Source organism: Abramis brama, assembly GCF_963993115.1.
Source record: "Abramis brama genome assembly, chromosome: 12".
In the NCBI taxonomy this organism is placed as follows: domain Eukaryota; kingdom Metazoa; phylum Chordata; class Actinopteri; order Cypriniformes; family Leuciscidae; genus Abramis; species Abramis brama.
In genome coordinates, this window is record NC_139974.1 from 3,664,078 (window position 1) to 3,679,583 (window position 15,506).

At 43.6% G+C, this 15,506-nt stretch overlaps 2 protein-coding genes and 1 long non-coding RNA gene across 3 annotated transcripts in view; 1 reads left to right on the forward strand and 2 right to left on the reverse strand.

Moving 5' to 3' along the window:
- LOC311093954 (uncharacterized protein) overlaps positions 1–15,506 on the reverse strand; it is a gene marked incomplete at its 5' end in the record, with an annotated part of 471,534 nt that overhangs the window by 181,182 nt on the left and 274,846 nt on the right. The gene's annotated exons all lie outside the window — the stretch shown is intronic.
- The window catches only part of LOC311093997 (uncharacterized protein), a 150,246-nt gene that overhangs the window by 46,296 nt on the left and 88,444 nt on the right, over positions 1–15,506 (forward strand). The gene's annotated exons all lie outside the window — the stretch shown is intronic.
- Positions 11,323–15,506, reverse strand: part of LOC311094030 — a 28,826-nt gene continuing 24,642 nt past the window's right edge. Inside the window, exons 3-4 of the long non-coding RNA XR_014608530.1 lie at positions 12,573–12,651; positions 11,323–11,657 (exon numbers count right to left, since the gene is read on the reverse strand). This is a non-coding gene — a long non-coding RNA (uncharacterized lncRNA). The remainder of the gene's footprint in view (positions 11,658–12,572; positions 12,652–15,506) is intronic.

Consider the following 15,506-nt stretch of genomic DNA (forward strand, 5'->3'; position numbering starts at 1 on the left):
TAGCCTATCAGTCAATGTGTTGTGTAAATTTAAATGTAAGCCTAAATAGCACTAAATGTCACTATATCATCAAAAATCCGCTATCTCAAAATCAAACTCCCAAACAAAAACCCACAAGGTCAATATGCGTTGATTTCACTTTTATACAGATGTGCGATTGTGTGGTCTGTTCCCGACCGCGTCAATCAAACGCTGATTCGGCGGACCACACCTGATGAAACACTTAGTGAAACACTTCGAGGCTTCGTTTGGCCATAGTCACGTGACATGGGTGTTTTGAATCACGCTTTGGATCAGTGTTCCAAAACATCTGCGCTTCGGGATCTCGCAAAGCTTCGGAACGACTTTTTTCACGTCAGCCATCCCTACTATCCCATGATGCCACGGGAGAGGAGTTTTCGGCGCCGGAGCAACTTAACTTCGCTAAACCGGAGGATTGGCCTGATTGGAAACAACGCTTCTCCAGGTACCGAATAGCAACAAAGCTTAAAGAGCCAGCCGATGTTCAGGTCAGCGCACTGATTTATTCTATGGGTCCGGAGGCAGAGCAAGTGTACAATTCATTCGTCTTGCCGGATGACGAGGAAGAGGAAGAGGATTTTGACCATGTGCTGAGGCTGTTTGACGAGCACTTCGTGCCGAAAAGAAATGTGATTTTCGAGAGAGCACGTTTTCACTCGCGGACGCAAGAGGGGGGTGAGTCCGTTGAACAGTACATAAGGCACCTGTATGAACTCGCAGCCCACTGTGACTTTCATGAGAAGGAGGAGGAAATAAGAGATAGACTTGTCATAGGGATTAAAGACAAAGATCTTTCATTGAAGCTGCAAATGACAAGCGACCTCACTCTGAAAAAAGCAGTCGACATGGCCAGGCACAGTGAGCTAGTAAAGCAACAGAACAGTGAGGCTGGTGCATCAGGGCACGTTGATGAAGTGAAAGCTAAAGTTTATAAAAGTAAGTGGAAAAAAACACAGTATGAGGTAGCAGGAGGACGAAAAGAAACTGAAAGGAAAAACTGTGGGAGATGTGAGCGCAAGCATGCAAGAGACATATGCCCAGCTAAAGACAGAGAATGTAATAAATGCCACAAAATTGGTCACTTTGCGAACAAATGCAAAACCAGAATGATACAAGAAGTGACTGAAGATGTTGATAGCTTATTCTTAGGCTCAATTAATGAGACTACGACCAAGAACGAGGCTACAGTGGATGAAGTCATCACAGATACAGAGCCACCATGGCGCACAACTCTAATGATATGCCACACTCCAGTCAGCTTCAAGATCGATTCTGGGGCATACACGACGATAATAAATGAGGCCACATACACCAGCCTCCGTGTCAAGCCGAAACTTAATCCAGTTACCTCTAAACTGGAAAGTCCAGGAGGAAAAGTAGTCCATTTGGGGCAATTCATAGCTAAGACACAAGAGACATTAGGGAGAAAAACAACAGACTGTTACTTTAGAGCTATAGTGGCGAAGTCTACTTGTGATCATTTACTGAGTAGATCTGTCGGTGTTCGCCTGGGTCTAATACAACACATTGGAGAAGTCAGTGTGTTTGGGGAATTAGGACTACTTAAAGGAGACCCCATAAAAATAGTCCTAAAAGAAAACGCTAAGCCATACAGCGTCGCAGCCCCTCGCCGCATACCCATTCCGCTGCTACCTAAAGTAGAGGAGGAGCTTAAGCGAATGGAGGAAAATGGCATAATAGAGCGCGTGACAGAGCCTACAGAATGGGTAGCGCCTATGGTGCCTGTAATAAAGCCGAACGGAAAAGTAAGAATCTGTGTAGGTCTCACTAAACTGAATGAGAACGTGAAGAGGGAAAAGTTCATCTTGCCGACCACGGACAGCATCTTGCACAAACTGGCCGGAAGTAAAGTGTACACAACTCTGGATGCTGCCAGTGGATTTTGGCAGATGGCCCTAGATGAAGAAAGTTCAAAATTAACGACCTTTATAACACCAAATGGTCGCTACTGTTTTAAACGGCTCCCATTCGGGATTACATCGGCTCCAGAAATATTCCAGAGGAGGATGCAAGAACTACTGCATAATCACGAGGGCACGGTAGTTTACATGGACGATATACTAGTGTTCGGAGCCACTCTGGAAGAGCACGACAGCCGCCTGAAAAGGGTGATGGAGACAATCCGTGCATCTGGCTTAAAACTCAACTGCCAAAAGTGTAAGTTCAGGCAGGCTTCTCTTCACTTTCTGGGCCAGGTCATCAGTCAAGAGGGCGTGGCTCCAAGCCCAGAAAGAGTGTCCGCCATCACCGCGCTAGAGACACCTACAAACGTGAGTAAGTTAAAAAGAGTACTCGGTATGGTGAATTATGTTGGTAGATACATACCCAATCTGTCACAAATCCTCCATCCCCTTAACGAGCTGTTAAAGAATGCAGTAGCATGGGTGTGGGACTCGCAGCAAGAAGCAGCCTTTCAGAAAGTAAAAACACTGATCTCCTCCGCACCTGTTCTTCAGTACTTTGATCCAAATCTGCCCACTGTAGTAGGAGCAGACGCATCCAGTTACGGATTAGGAGGAGTACTGCTGCAGAATCATGGAGGTACACTCAAACCAGTAGCCTACTGTTCTCGTACACTAAATGAAGCGGAAAAGAAGTATGCACAAATAGAAAAGGAGTGTCTTGCTAGTGTATGGGCTTCAGAAAAGTTCTATCTATATCTGTGTGGTCTGGAAAGCTACAAATTACTTACCGACCATAAACCACTAGTGACACTCATTAACCACAGAGACCTAGACAAAACTCCACTGAGGTGCCAGCGACTTCTGATCCGCCTAATGAAGTTCAACCCTGTCGCAGAGTACATCCCAGGAAAAATCTAATAGTACCTGATGTGTTGTCAAGGCACCCAGAGTCAAAAGTAGGGATGTCCCGATACCACTTTTTCACTTCCGATACCGATACCGATGCCGCAGCTTTGGCTATTTGCCGATACCGATATCAATCCGATATTTTTATTTTATTCTTGAACTAATACTAATAATAATAAAATATAAATGGAAGCACTTTGCTCAATTAGCCACATAAAAACATCTCACTCAAATGGAGAACAAATACTTATCCAGTATATAGTCCACAACAACAGCTGATAATGAAAGACTGCCAGCCTTTATTCAAGACCTTGAGATATGTTTGGTAACCTGAATGAATTTCAAATTAATTTGCTATATTTCAGATCAATATATTTGTTTCCTTAAAATTTTAAGTAACTTTAACTTTATTCTCATCTGAATTATAAATAATTTATTTCTGTATAAAATAATACTACCATTAAAAACACATTTGATTTTCTTTTTTATTCACTGTAGAATGTGTAACTTAAAAATAAACAGATTAGTGCTCTGTTTTAGGACAAGAAATGAAAACCAATGGAATGATGAATGTCCAAAAGATGAGATCATTTTTGCTTTTAAACAGTGTGTGTGTGTGTGTGTGTGTGTGTGTGTGTGTGTGTGTGTGTGTGTGTGTGTGTGTGTGTGTGTGTGATTTTGGTTGGGTGACAGTTACAGTTTGACAAGTTTACAGTTTGACAAAAGCACAATGTTGTGTTTTACACAAATATAAGTAGGCTAAACACTTTTTGCAGTTTTAATGATGTCCTGTATGAAAATGACGGAGTATGTTTTTATGTTTCGTTTCCACTGTTCGATCGCGCCCGTGCCTCTCTCTCTCTGACACACACACACACACACACACACACACACACACACACACACACACACTCCAGCATTGCAATCTTGACATCGCAGCCTGTTCATTTTGCTGCGTTCACACCAAACGCGAATAGAGCGTCAAATTTGCGTCTATCGCGTCTAGTTCGATGCTTGAACAGTTTGAATCCATTCGCGCGTCCAAAGCGAATAGGACGCGCCGCACGCGTATAATGATAAAGTGAGCGTTTGAAGCGATATAGACGCGCGTTCAGAGCTAAGGCGGGCTACAGATTAGGTGTCCCTAAAGAACCCGCATATGCGCGTATCTAACAGTAACATTAGTTCCGTATTACATTAATTAATGTGCACGCGAGATTTATTTATTTTATCGGATAATTTTTTTTCTCCCCTCCGATATCCGATCTAGCATTTTGGGCCAGTATCGGCACGATACCGATGCCGTGGATCGGATCGGGACATCCCTAGTCAAAAGTGGATGACAAAACTGAGCGAGGACATCCAGGCATACGTGGACGCCATCGAAGAGCTTGAAAGGCCTAAACCAGTGCTGGAGCGCATAAAAACAGAGACAGAGAAGGATGAAACTCTGCAGAAGGTCAGACAGTACATTAAGTCTGGCTGGCCGCGATACAGAAAGGATGTCATCAGACCTGCTTTAGACTATTTTAGGGAGAGAAGTTGTCTGAGTGAGCATAATGGACTGGTAAAGAAGGGAAATCAAATTGTGATCCCACAAACAATGAGAACTGAGATGTTGGAGAGAATCCACCATGGGCATCAAGGCCTAAACAAATCCAGGGAGAGATACAACAATGCCATCTGGTGGCCAAAGATAAGCCATGCAGTAAAGGAGAAAGTTTCCTCATGCCCACACTGCAATGAGCACAAACCAAGCCAAAGCCGTGAACCACTCATCACAACACCTTTGCCGGAGCTCCCTTGGCAAAAAACTAGCTGCAGATCTATGTGAGTTTAAAGGAAAGAACTTCCTGGTTGTTATTGACTATTATTCAAGATGGCTTGAAGTATTGAGTCTCACCCAGACCACAAGTGAAGCAGTTATAAGTAAGCTGATGAGCATATTTACACGGTTCGGGATACCTGAAGAGCTGATAACGGATAACGGCCCGCAGTTCACCTTGCGGCAGTTCCAGGTCTTCACATCCAAGTATGACATCCAGCACACTACATCAAGCCCATATTATCCCCAAGCTAACGGGATGGCGGAGCGAGCTGTCAGGACCGCTAAAGGTATCCTTAGGCAACAAGACCCCAAGCTAGCTCTCCTGACCTACAGGGACACCGCTACGGAGCCGACAAAAGAAAGCCCAGCCAGACTCCTCATGGGGAGGAGACTGCGAACCACAGTCCCCAAGCTCCACCATCAGTTGAGACCGGCATGGCCAAATCTGTCTACAGTCAGGCAGACAGATGCCAAAGCTATACGAAGCCAAAGGTATACGAATACACCTACAACAGGAGATACTCAGCAAAGCCGCTTCCAGCCTTAGGGGTCGGAGACAGAGTGCGACTGAAAACAGACTCAGAAAAGACATGGAGAGGGACCGGGGTGATACAGGCTTCATGTTTCACTCCCCGTTCATTTGTGGTGAAAACACCACAAGGAGACACCACCAGACGAAACAGGAGGCATCTGCAGATTGTCAACCATGAAAGGAATGACTCTCCAACGCAGTCACCAGAAGTCACCTCCCCACCGGGTAACTTGGCATCTGCCACCGGTCCAACTCAAACTAACTCTGAGACTAGAAGCATACCGTCATCACCCAGAGTTTTGAGGACACGTTCGGGACGTGTTGTGAAACCTGCTGTCAAGTTGACTTATTAGTCAGAAGAAATTAGTAAACTAGTGATGTTCACAAAAGTGTACAGACCAGTTATTTTGAAGGGCAAAGAGAAAGGTCTAAGCAGAAGGTTTGTTTATATTTGCTTGTTCAGTTGTATTTTTGTTAATGTTTACTTAAACAGTAAGTTTAAAATAATATTGATAAGTAGAATAAGAGATATTATGTTTATTTGATACCTAGGTTTCTTAAAAGAAGAATACAGAAAAATTTGTGTTTTGTTTAATACTGTGTTAATCCCCAGACTAAAAGGGGGAGATGTCACGTGAATCTGTCATGTTCTCTGATTGGGTATGCGTCAGTACGGACGTATGCGTGATATACATACAAAAAGATAACACGGAGCAGATGGACATGTGTGCTGCTGCGTCATGTTAAAATAAAGTCTAATAAAAGACGATCTACTGTTTCCTCATATATCCGAAGATAAGTACACTTCACAAAAAGTTTAAATAATGTAAATCGAGGGTACAAGTTTGTGAATTGGCTGCAAATTGACAATTTTATCATTATTATTATTGCCGAACAGAACGAGCTAATGCCTGTCAGCTAAGTTAACACTGTTTTATTTAAACAACAACGTTGTTTCTCAGTTAAATGAGAGACTTTTATTTTTTAATTTTACGATTTTATTTCTCCTTTAATAGTGTTGATATGTAATATGTGTTGGCTACGTAGCAAGCTACTGTTATAAAGTGTACCTCAACTTGTCTATGTAACATTAATATTAATTTAATAATATAGATTGACCATGGTTCATCACTAATGTTAAATTCTGTGTTGATTTTGCAGGGGCTGATGAACACACCTGTGTTCTTATAGAGTGGCTAATGAAAGGGAGGAAAGAAAAGAAGCGACGAGAGAGAGGAGAGATTCCTTCAGCTTTTAGAAATGATTGCTGAAAAAAATTTAATAAAGAAAACAAATGTTACACACTCTCTTTCCATTTATTTGTTAGTAAGTTCATTTTGTAATGCTGTTTTAGCAAGTTTTATTACAAAACACTTAATTCCCAGGGATTTACAGTAGTTAGATTGTCAGTTGTAAAGTGTTTAATATGTGGCATGGAGTAATTAATATTTTTAAAGGGTGTTGTGTGTGCACTTATTTTGTGACAGATTCCAGATGTTTTTTTTTTATTTTTATTTTAAAGCAAATTGCAGGTATATCTGAAAAATATGAGTGCCACACTGAGGAGAAATACCCACACACCCCAGACACCTTTAAAATGTATTTGCTTTATTTTTGTATATTATTTAACTTTTAAATGGATACAGAATACAAAAGCTTAAAACAAAATCACAAAACGTACTCGGTTACTAAACGTAACCTCGGTTCTCTCTAGAAGAGGGAACGAGTATTGCGTAAGTTGCTTACGCATCGGGAAAGTCTTCTTTCTTCGAGATCTGAAGCCAAAAATTATCCTTAATTTTGCATTTATTGTCAACGCAGTGCAGCAGCCGGCAGACCATGGCAGGCTGTATAAGCGTGCTCATTGGTTGCCCGGCAGCAACTGCTTAAGCCTATCAGTGAGCCCTGCGTGACTTCACATCCAATGAGGGCACTTCGCGCCCTCCACACCCCTCTAACCGTCAAGATGGGTGTGGCCAGTGTGTATGTAAGCAAGGCTCACAGGCTGAAAAATCTGGTTTTCGTAGTCTGAAGCGCAAAAGCTTGTGGTGCGTCACGGCGGGTTACGCAATACTCATTCCCTCTTCTAGAGAGAACCGAGGTTACGTTTAGTAACCGAGTACGTTCTCTTACGAGAGGTTCTCTCGTATTGCGTAAGTTGCTTACGCATCGGGAACCCCTTGTCAACGCCGTGCACGCCGAGCACGCCCTAGCACGGCAGAGTGTAAGAGGGGCGGCCAGCAGTGCGGGCCAGCACCGATACACAGCGCGCAAAGGGAAATAAGGGACAGAACGGCACAGCCGGTCTGAACACCAAACACTCCTTCCCCTGGTGCCATACCAGAAATATAAACAGTATGTGAGCGTAGTCTGCGCATAAGCGACTGGGCAGATTATACAGCCCACTTATACTGATAATAGTTTAGCCTGCAAGGCAGGAACTTCCAGGTTATAAAACCTCACGAATGTCGATGGGGAGGCCCAGCCCGCCGCCATACAAATATCGTGAATAGAAATTCCGCTGGACCAGGCCCACGAAGAGGCCATGCCTCTGGTGGAGTTGGCTCTGATACCCAAAGGACACTGCAGGTGTTTGGAGGCGTAAGCTGCTGCAATCGCGTCCACTATCCACCTGGACAGGCTCTGTTTCGAGGCGGCGAGACCCTTGGTGCGTCCGCCAAAAGAAACAAAGAGCTGCTCGGAACGCCTGAAAGCGGCGGAGCGCGTGATGTAAACTCTCAGCGCCCTAACAGGGCATAGGAGGTTATCACTGTCTCCGTTATCGGATGCTGGCAGAGCCGAAAGGGAGATGATTTGTGCCCTAAAGGGGGTACCAATCGTTTTGGGGATGTAACCGTGTCTCGGTCTGAGGATGACTTTCGAGTCATTCGGTCCGAACTCAAGACATGCAGGGCTAACAGATAGCGCATGCAGATCCCCCACGCGTTTTACTGAAGACAGAGCTATCAGAAAAATGGTTTTGAGCGAAAGATACTTGGAATCCACGGATTCAAGCGGTTCAAAGGGAAAAGCCTTCAGGGCCTCCAGGACCAAGGACAGATCCCAAATAGGAACCGAGGGGGGCCGCGGGGGATTCATCCGTCTGGCTCCTCTGAGGAAACGGATAATGAGCTCGTTCCTTCCTATTGCGCGGCCGAGCGTCGTCTGAGCGAACGCTGCAATAGCCGCCACATAAACTTTGAGCGTGGAAGGGGACCTGCCCTTATCCAACAGCTCCTGTAGGAAGGAGAGCACCCGCGGGACAACACATGTTTGTGGATCCAAGCTCTTAGTAGCGCACCATTTAGAGAACACAGACCATTTGGAGACATAGAGCCGCCTTGTAGAGGGAGCTCTAGACTGCGTGATCGTGTTCAAGACCCCTTCTGGCAGGTCAACGGGTTACCGTTGATCACCCATGCATGCAGAGACCATCGCTCCGGATGGGGATGCCAGATCGATCCTCCGGCTTGAGAGAGGAGATCCTTCCTCAGCGGGATCGGCCATGGGGGTGAGTGCGACAGCCTCACTAGCTCTGGGTACCAGATTTGGTTCTCCCAACGCGGAGCTATAAGAAGCACTGGGTGGTGCGTTTCCCTGATTCTCGCTAAGACCTGTGGCAGCAGGGAGATCGGAGGGAAAGCGTAATGCGGGAGGCTGGGCCAGGCTTGGGACAGCGCGTCCTCGCTTTTCGAGAAGAATATCGGGCAGTGAGCGTTGTCTTTTGACGCAAAGAGGTCGACTTCCGCTCTGCCAAATAGGTGCCAGAGGAACTGGACTGTCTGAGGGTGCAGGGACCATTCTCCCGGAGGAATGATGTCCCTGGACAGTCTTGTCTGGGCCGACATTCAGGTGGCCCGGCACGTGCGCGGCTCTCAGCAAGCGCAACGAGCGGTGAGCCCACACGAGAAAGCGTTCTGTCAGTTTGCACAGGCTCCTGGACCTGACAACGCCTTGTCGGTTCACATAGGACACCACGGACATGTTGTCCGAGCGGACTAGCACGTGGTGATCCCGTATAAATGGGAGAAAGCGCTTGAGCGCGTTCTCGACCGCTATCATCTCCAAACAATTTATGTGGAGGCATTTCTCCTCGTCTGACCACAACCAAAGACCGGTTTGCCCTCGAAAAGAGCACCCCAACCTGAGGTGGAAGCGTCTGTCGAGATAACTTTGCGGTGTGAGATGGCTCCCATTGTCACTCCCTGCTGGTACCAGTCGGCCGCTAACCAGGGCTTCAGTGCTGAAACGCAGCTCTGAGTCACTCTGATTCGAATGCCGCCGGAAGCCCAGGCTCTGCGAGGCACTCGGGCATTCAACCAGCGTTGTAGTGGGCGCATACGCAATAGACCCAGCTGAAGCACTGCTGCAGCTGAAGCCATACAACCCAGCATCCTCTGAAAAGTCTTGAGAGGTGCGGTGCTGCCCGGCTGGAAGGACGCGGCCAGGCGTCGAATGCGGCGCGCGCGTTGTGGTGACAAGCGGGCCGTCATTGCCACAGTGTCCAGATCCAAACCCAGAAAAGAGGTTGATTGACTGGGCACTAATGAGCTCTTGGTCCAGTTGACCGTGAGCCCCAGGCTGTTCAGGTGGCTGAGAAGCACTGCTCTGTGGGCGGTGAGCTCGGCCTCTGACTGTGCTAGAATCAGCCAATCGTCCAAATAATTAAAAATTCGCATTCCCTGCCCTCTCAGGGGAGCGAGAGCCGTGTCCATGCACTTCGTGAATGTACGGGGTGCTAAAGACAGGCCGAATGGTAGGACGGTGTATTGATATACCTGATCGTCGAAGGCGAATCTCAAGAATGGCCTGTGACGGGGTATTATCTGGATCTGAAAGTATGCGTCTTTCAGATCGAGGGAGATAAACCAGTCTCTCGGGCGAATTTGCGCGAGGATCTGTCTGGTCGTGAGCATTTTGAACGGTCTTCTCATAAGAGCTTTGTTCAAGTATCCAAAATCGGTCTGATTCCTTAGGAGGAGACCACTCGAGGCCCAGCTGTTCAACGGCTCGAGTGAGAAGGCGTAAAAGCTCCGCGTCCTCACCCGCCCGTGTACGGCCGAAATCCTGGAGAGAAGAGGAGGCAGTAGACCACAGGGTCGACATTGAGAGTTCTTCGCACTCGGGGCAGCCGCCCGTATAGTGTGCGGTGGCTGCGTGCTCGCGGCCCAGCCAGAGAGCGCAGATGAGGTGGCGGTCTCCGATGCTGAGCGGGGCGTGGCACGAGCCGCAGGAAAAATGAGGCATTTTGCAACAAACGCCTCGACTCTTTTAGATAGGAGAGAGAAGTTATACTAGTTAGACAGTTTTATGCTGTTTTAGGTTATGATTTCGGTTCTCTACCCTAATTAATGAAGAATCAAGGTGCTAGCAAGCAAGCTTAGCGATAGTTTAGTTATCACATAAATCAGGATGGTATGTTTTGACTAGCGGCTGGATGTTAGCTAACTTTGTTATTCAAGATACAAACACCTAACGTTAACGTTAGGTGTTTGTATCTTGAATAACAAAGTTAGCTAAAACAAACAGCATAAAACTGTCTAACTAGTATAACTTCACAGTAAGGTTAAAAGCAAAATTTACCTTAGAGCACACAAAAGTGTGCCTGTTGATCCTTGAGGGGTTTAGCTGACTGTGAGGACGTCCACACACACAGTTTAATCCAAAGACGACACTTGTCAGGATTTGACTTCGGTTTTGGGAAAGGAAAAAAACGGACACCCCCCTCCAACCTCTCTGGGAAACGCGTATCTGTGTTACAAATGCCCCAGGCACAACGTTTAACCATATTTCTGATAAAACTACTACGGTAATGGCCTGCCGGGACCAAAAATATGAGACGCCTGCGTTAAAGTCAATGGAGCGCTCTGAAAAAGTGTCGGACCTCTGTCGGAGCTCGTTCTTGGCTGCGCTGTGATTGGTCAATCTACATTCTAGGGTGTGGCTTAGCCAAAGGCGAATTACAAACTAGTTTGCAGTTGGAACATGAGTCATGAATGCTTACTGAATTTGTGATTAACTGTCCATACTGTACAATAAAAACTGTTAACTTCAAATGACTGGTGGCAATGGCTTAATTAAACACATTAAATAATGAGTTAACACATGCTCAAGATTGTAAAAAGTTTTATTCTGAAAAAACAAGTCTAAAAATACTAAAAAAATGAAAAACATCTCAAACTTTAAACTGCAGCGTTTTCAAAGTAATGTTAAAAACCTGTAGAAGTAAACATCTAAATGGAATATTTAAAGACAGTTTTTGTTCAATTACAGTAACCCTTAAATTAAACATTTAATATTTAAAGTGTACAGTAAAAAAAAAAAAGTTTTTAAATTCTCAATAAAATGTGACAGCTTTGTGCAGTGCTCCGACAGCGTCCCAGCTCGAGGTCCATTCCGATGCCATCACTTCTTCTTCACTTCGTGCCCGCTGTCTGCTACTATCCTATAAATAAAAGCAAAAACACTGAAAACTGAAAACAAAATAAATCATGTACAAGATTTTCAGGTGAAATGCTATTTCATGCATACTGAGTTTTTTACACTGTTAAAGAGTTGGATTCCACTGCTAAACATGGACAAAGTTTCAAAATTAAATCGTACGTTAGGAGTATTTCTGTGCCAAAAATACTCCTTCCGGTTTGTCACAAGATTCGGAAAGTTTTTTTCGAGTATGGGCCTGTGTGACGTCAGATGGGGCGGAATTTCCTTATAGGGGTCCTAAGGGCTCTTCTCCCGGAAGGGCGCGCGTGCACCCGTAGACCAGAGAGAGAGAGCGAAAGCAGTACGCCCATCAACGTTCCCTGCATTTCGATGATGATTGTTTTATAAACAAGGCCCAGTTCGACGCCGGATTTGCAGATAGTCTAACGTTAATTCTTAGGATGGAGCAGTCCCAACGATAAAGGTTCACGGTCGTGCGTTTTGGAACCGCAGGCGGTGAGTAAAACTGCTTCAAAATGTCTGTGTGTTGTTAGCTATCGGCGCGTAAGCACAGCAAGTAAACAACATGATCACGTATAGATAATGTATCTATGGAGCATGCGATGTGGTGTGTGTGTTTAAATACATGTGTTTAGCTGGCCACTGTAGGTGTCTGTTTGTTTATTGAAACTGCTTGTGATTTAGCCCCGCCCACACGGCATGCCTCCAGCCGCTCAGGTTTTTCCGGAAAGACTCGGTACAGCCTATCTTTCTTTTATAAATATAATAAAACTAAAGACTTTTTGGAGATATGAAGGATGCAATACTACTCTATAGGTACTCAAGATTAACATGAGATTGACTGAAACTGAGTGTTTCACCCCCCCTTTAAATCAAGTAAAAAAAAAAAATAACACAAAGGCCAATGAATCTGTACCAGAAGTGATAGTGCAATGTAGCAGCTAAAGAATAATCCTCCACCAAATTGCCAGTAATCATCTGGATCCTTTGTGAATCTGAAGGGGGGAAAGAAGAAATTATTCAATGAAAAGTCCATAAAAAGCAGTTATTTTATTTTATTTTATTTTTTACCATTCTTTTAAACAATCTTAAAAATTGTAAAAACGTTTGCCATTATAACATTCACACAACATGAACTGAGTTGTCATCTTTGAGACTGTTAGTATTAGCCTACATGATTAAAAATGTAAACATACACTTAAAGCATGGCAATCCCATCAGAAATGTGTATCATAGCAAGGTAGACTAGGCAGAATTTCTGAAAATGTGCTTATTTAAAGTGCTGGAGGCATTTTGTGATTATTTATATTATACAACATTTCTAGGGGTATTAAGGGGTGCTGAATCCAAATCTGCTGTATATGAAGCTCAAAAATGTCCCAAAATGCCTCAAAATTGAGAAATTCAAAATGGCCGCCACCGCCAGGCTGAAATCTATTTTTCAGTGTATCTTTTTGACTAAACAAGGTACAAACATGAAATAAATGTGCTTTTGTAAGTTTTCCTACATGGGCAATTCAATGCCATATTCAGATTTCAGATGTCATGTGAAGAAACTGCTTAGATATTGAAAAAATAGCTGTTTTTAACCATGAACTATTATTAATTAATTAATAATTAAGTTATTATTATTAATATTATCAGGTTACTTTTACTTAGTTTGTATTTTGTTTTGAGGTAAAATGTGTCAAATGTGCTATAATGCACTCCCCAACCTTTGCCCTCCCCGATATCATCCCACCCCTCCCCCGAGCTTGGCCTTTCTCACACCTCCCCCGAACTTAGCCTTTCTTCGCCTCTCTCCACTCTCACACTCAGAACGGCTGATCGGAAACATAAGACAGCTAACAGGTAAAGTCATGTCCAGTGTATATTTTCATAATGTGACATGTTTTCATAAACATCCCAAGGGGATCAATAACGTTTATATCTATATATCTATCTATCTAAGTAGTTTAAATAATTGCAGTATATATTTTAGCATTTTTGATCACTAAAAAAAGCCTATTAGCACGATTAGCTAGATGACATCAAAGTCAGTAAACTTAACACACTTGCTTTTACACTGACTGATTGGAGGAAAGATTTTAATTTATTTAATTTAACTCTTTCACACGTACGATCACACCGGTGTGATTAGAAAGGTTAGTGCAGCACGTTGGCTGGCACTGAGCCAGAGACAGGTGCGTTTAGAGCTGCCATATATCAAAACTTTTCAGTGTTTTCAACCACATAATGTAGGTTTCAGACTTATAAATTCATATAAGTACTAAAAAAAACAATACATTTAGAGTATGTAAAATACACACTGATGTCTATGGAAGAAGCAATAATAATCCTTTCCATTACAATTAGACACGTTTTATTCATATCAGATACACATTGTGTAAGTAACTTCAAAGTTTACTCTATTCTTTTCCCAGTTCACCTGCCACTTACTTTTATGTATTTTGGGAGAAGTGGATGAATTCACGTGTTGTAAATCCAACAGATCTGATTCTCTGAACTGCGTCTGGGGCACAAACTAACATGGGGGCGCCCATCGCGCATACAGGTCAACTAACATGATTTTTATAAAGGGGTTTAAACAACAAAACACATCCACTTGCATATATTTGATAATCGGATTATCAGATATTTCATGCCATATCAAACAAATTTGTGAATATTTTGAATAAAAAAGGAAAAATGACATAAAAGCAGAATTCATGAATTTTTTTCTATTTTTTCTATTGAAAGGCCTCCCACGGCCCACCTGCAATACATTGGCCCACAGGTTGGGAACCAACTGTTACGACCCTTGGCTCAAGGGAAGCAACAAAAACAAGGGACACACGAAAACCAAATTATAAGCTCAAAGAAATATTTATTTAATTACAAAATAAGACAACACTAAATAATAAGATGAAAATCAATTAAAGAAAATAACATTTCTGTATTCGTCAACAAGGTCAGTGTGTAAGGCAAGGTGCAGGTTTGAAATGTAATCCAGTGTTGAAGTAAAAATGTGATTGCAAATGAAAATAAAGAGGGTAACAAAATACAACACAACCAAAGAGTCCAAAACCAAAGACTGACTCTGTCCGGTCAATTGGTGATCTCTTAAACAGCATCCAAGGCACGAACACAGGTGTTTCCAGTAGACTGGCAATCTAGGTGATTAATGGGCTCAGGTGCCAACCGCAATTCACAGAATCGACAGCAGGTGTCGTCACACCAACTCTTTCTTGTAGGTCTGAATTAGTCAATTGGCGTCAAAAACCATGGCTGAAGAAATAGACCATACCCAAGAAAGCTTAATGTCATCTAAGCCACAGTTATGCATCATATGCCAGGAAGACAATAAGAAAAATCTCATGACAGTTAGTAAGAATGGACTCCAGTCAGCTGACACTATAAGACAGCTCCGGATGAAATTACACCATGACAATTTCCGAGATGCAACCAATCGACTTACTGAGATACTTCAAGGAGACTTGCCTCAGCAATTCTTATGGCATAAGGACTGCCGAGCAAAATACATGAATAAACGTGAAATAGAAAGGAAATTGAAGGCAGAATTGAAAAAAGATACCAAACCAAGTTTATCTGCATCCACCCCAACTCTGCAAAATGTTACTCTACGGAGCAAAATGCCTCCAATAGATTGGAAGCAGTGTATCTTTTGCCAACAAGATCAGAAAGAAAAACTACATCTCATACAAGAAATGAAATTCAGCAGAAGAATCCTACAAGCAGCAAAGTGTGATTCATTCTTAAGAGTGCGACTAGCTTGTGTAAATGATCTTATAGCTGCAGAAGGAAGTTATCACATGACTTGCAAGACCAGGTTTGAACGTAGGACCAAACG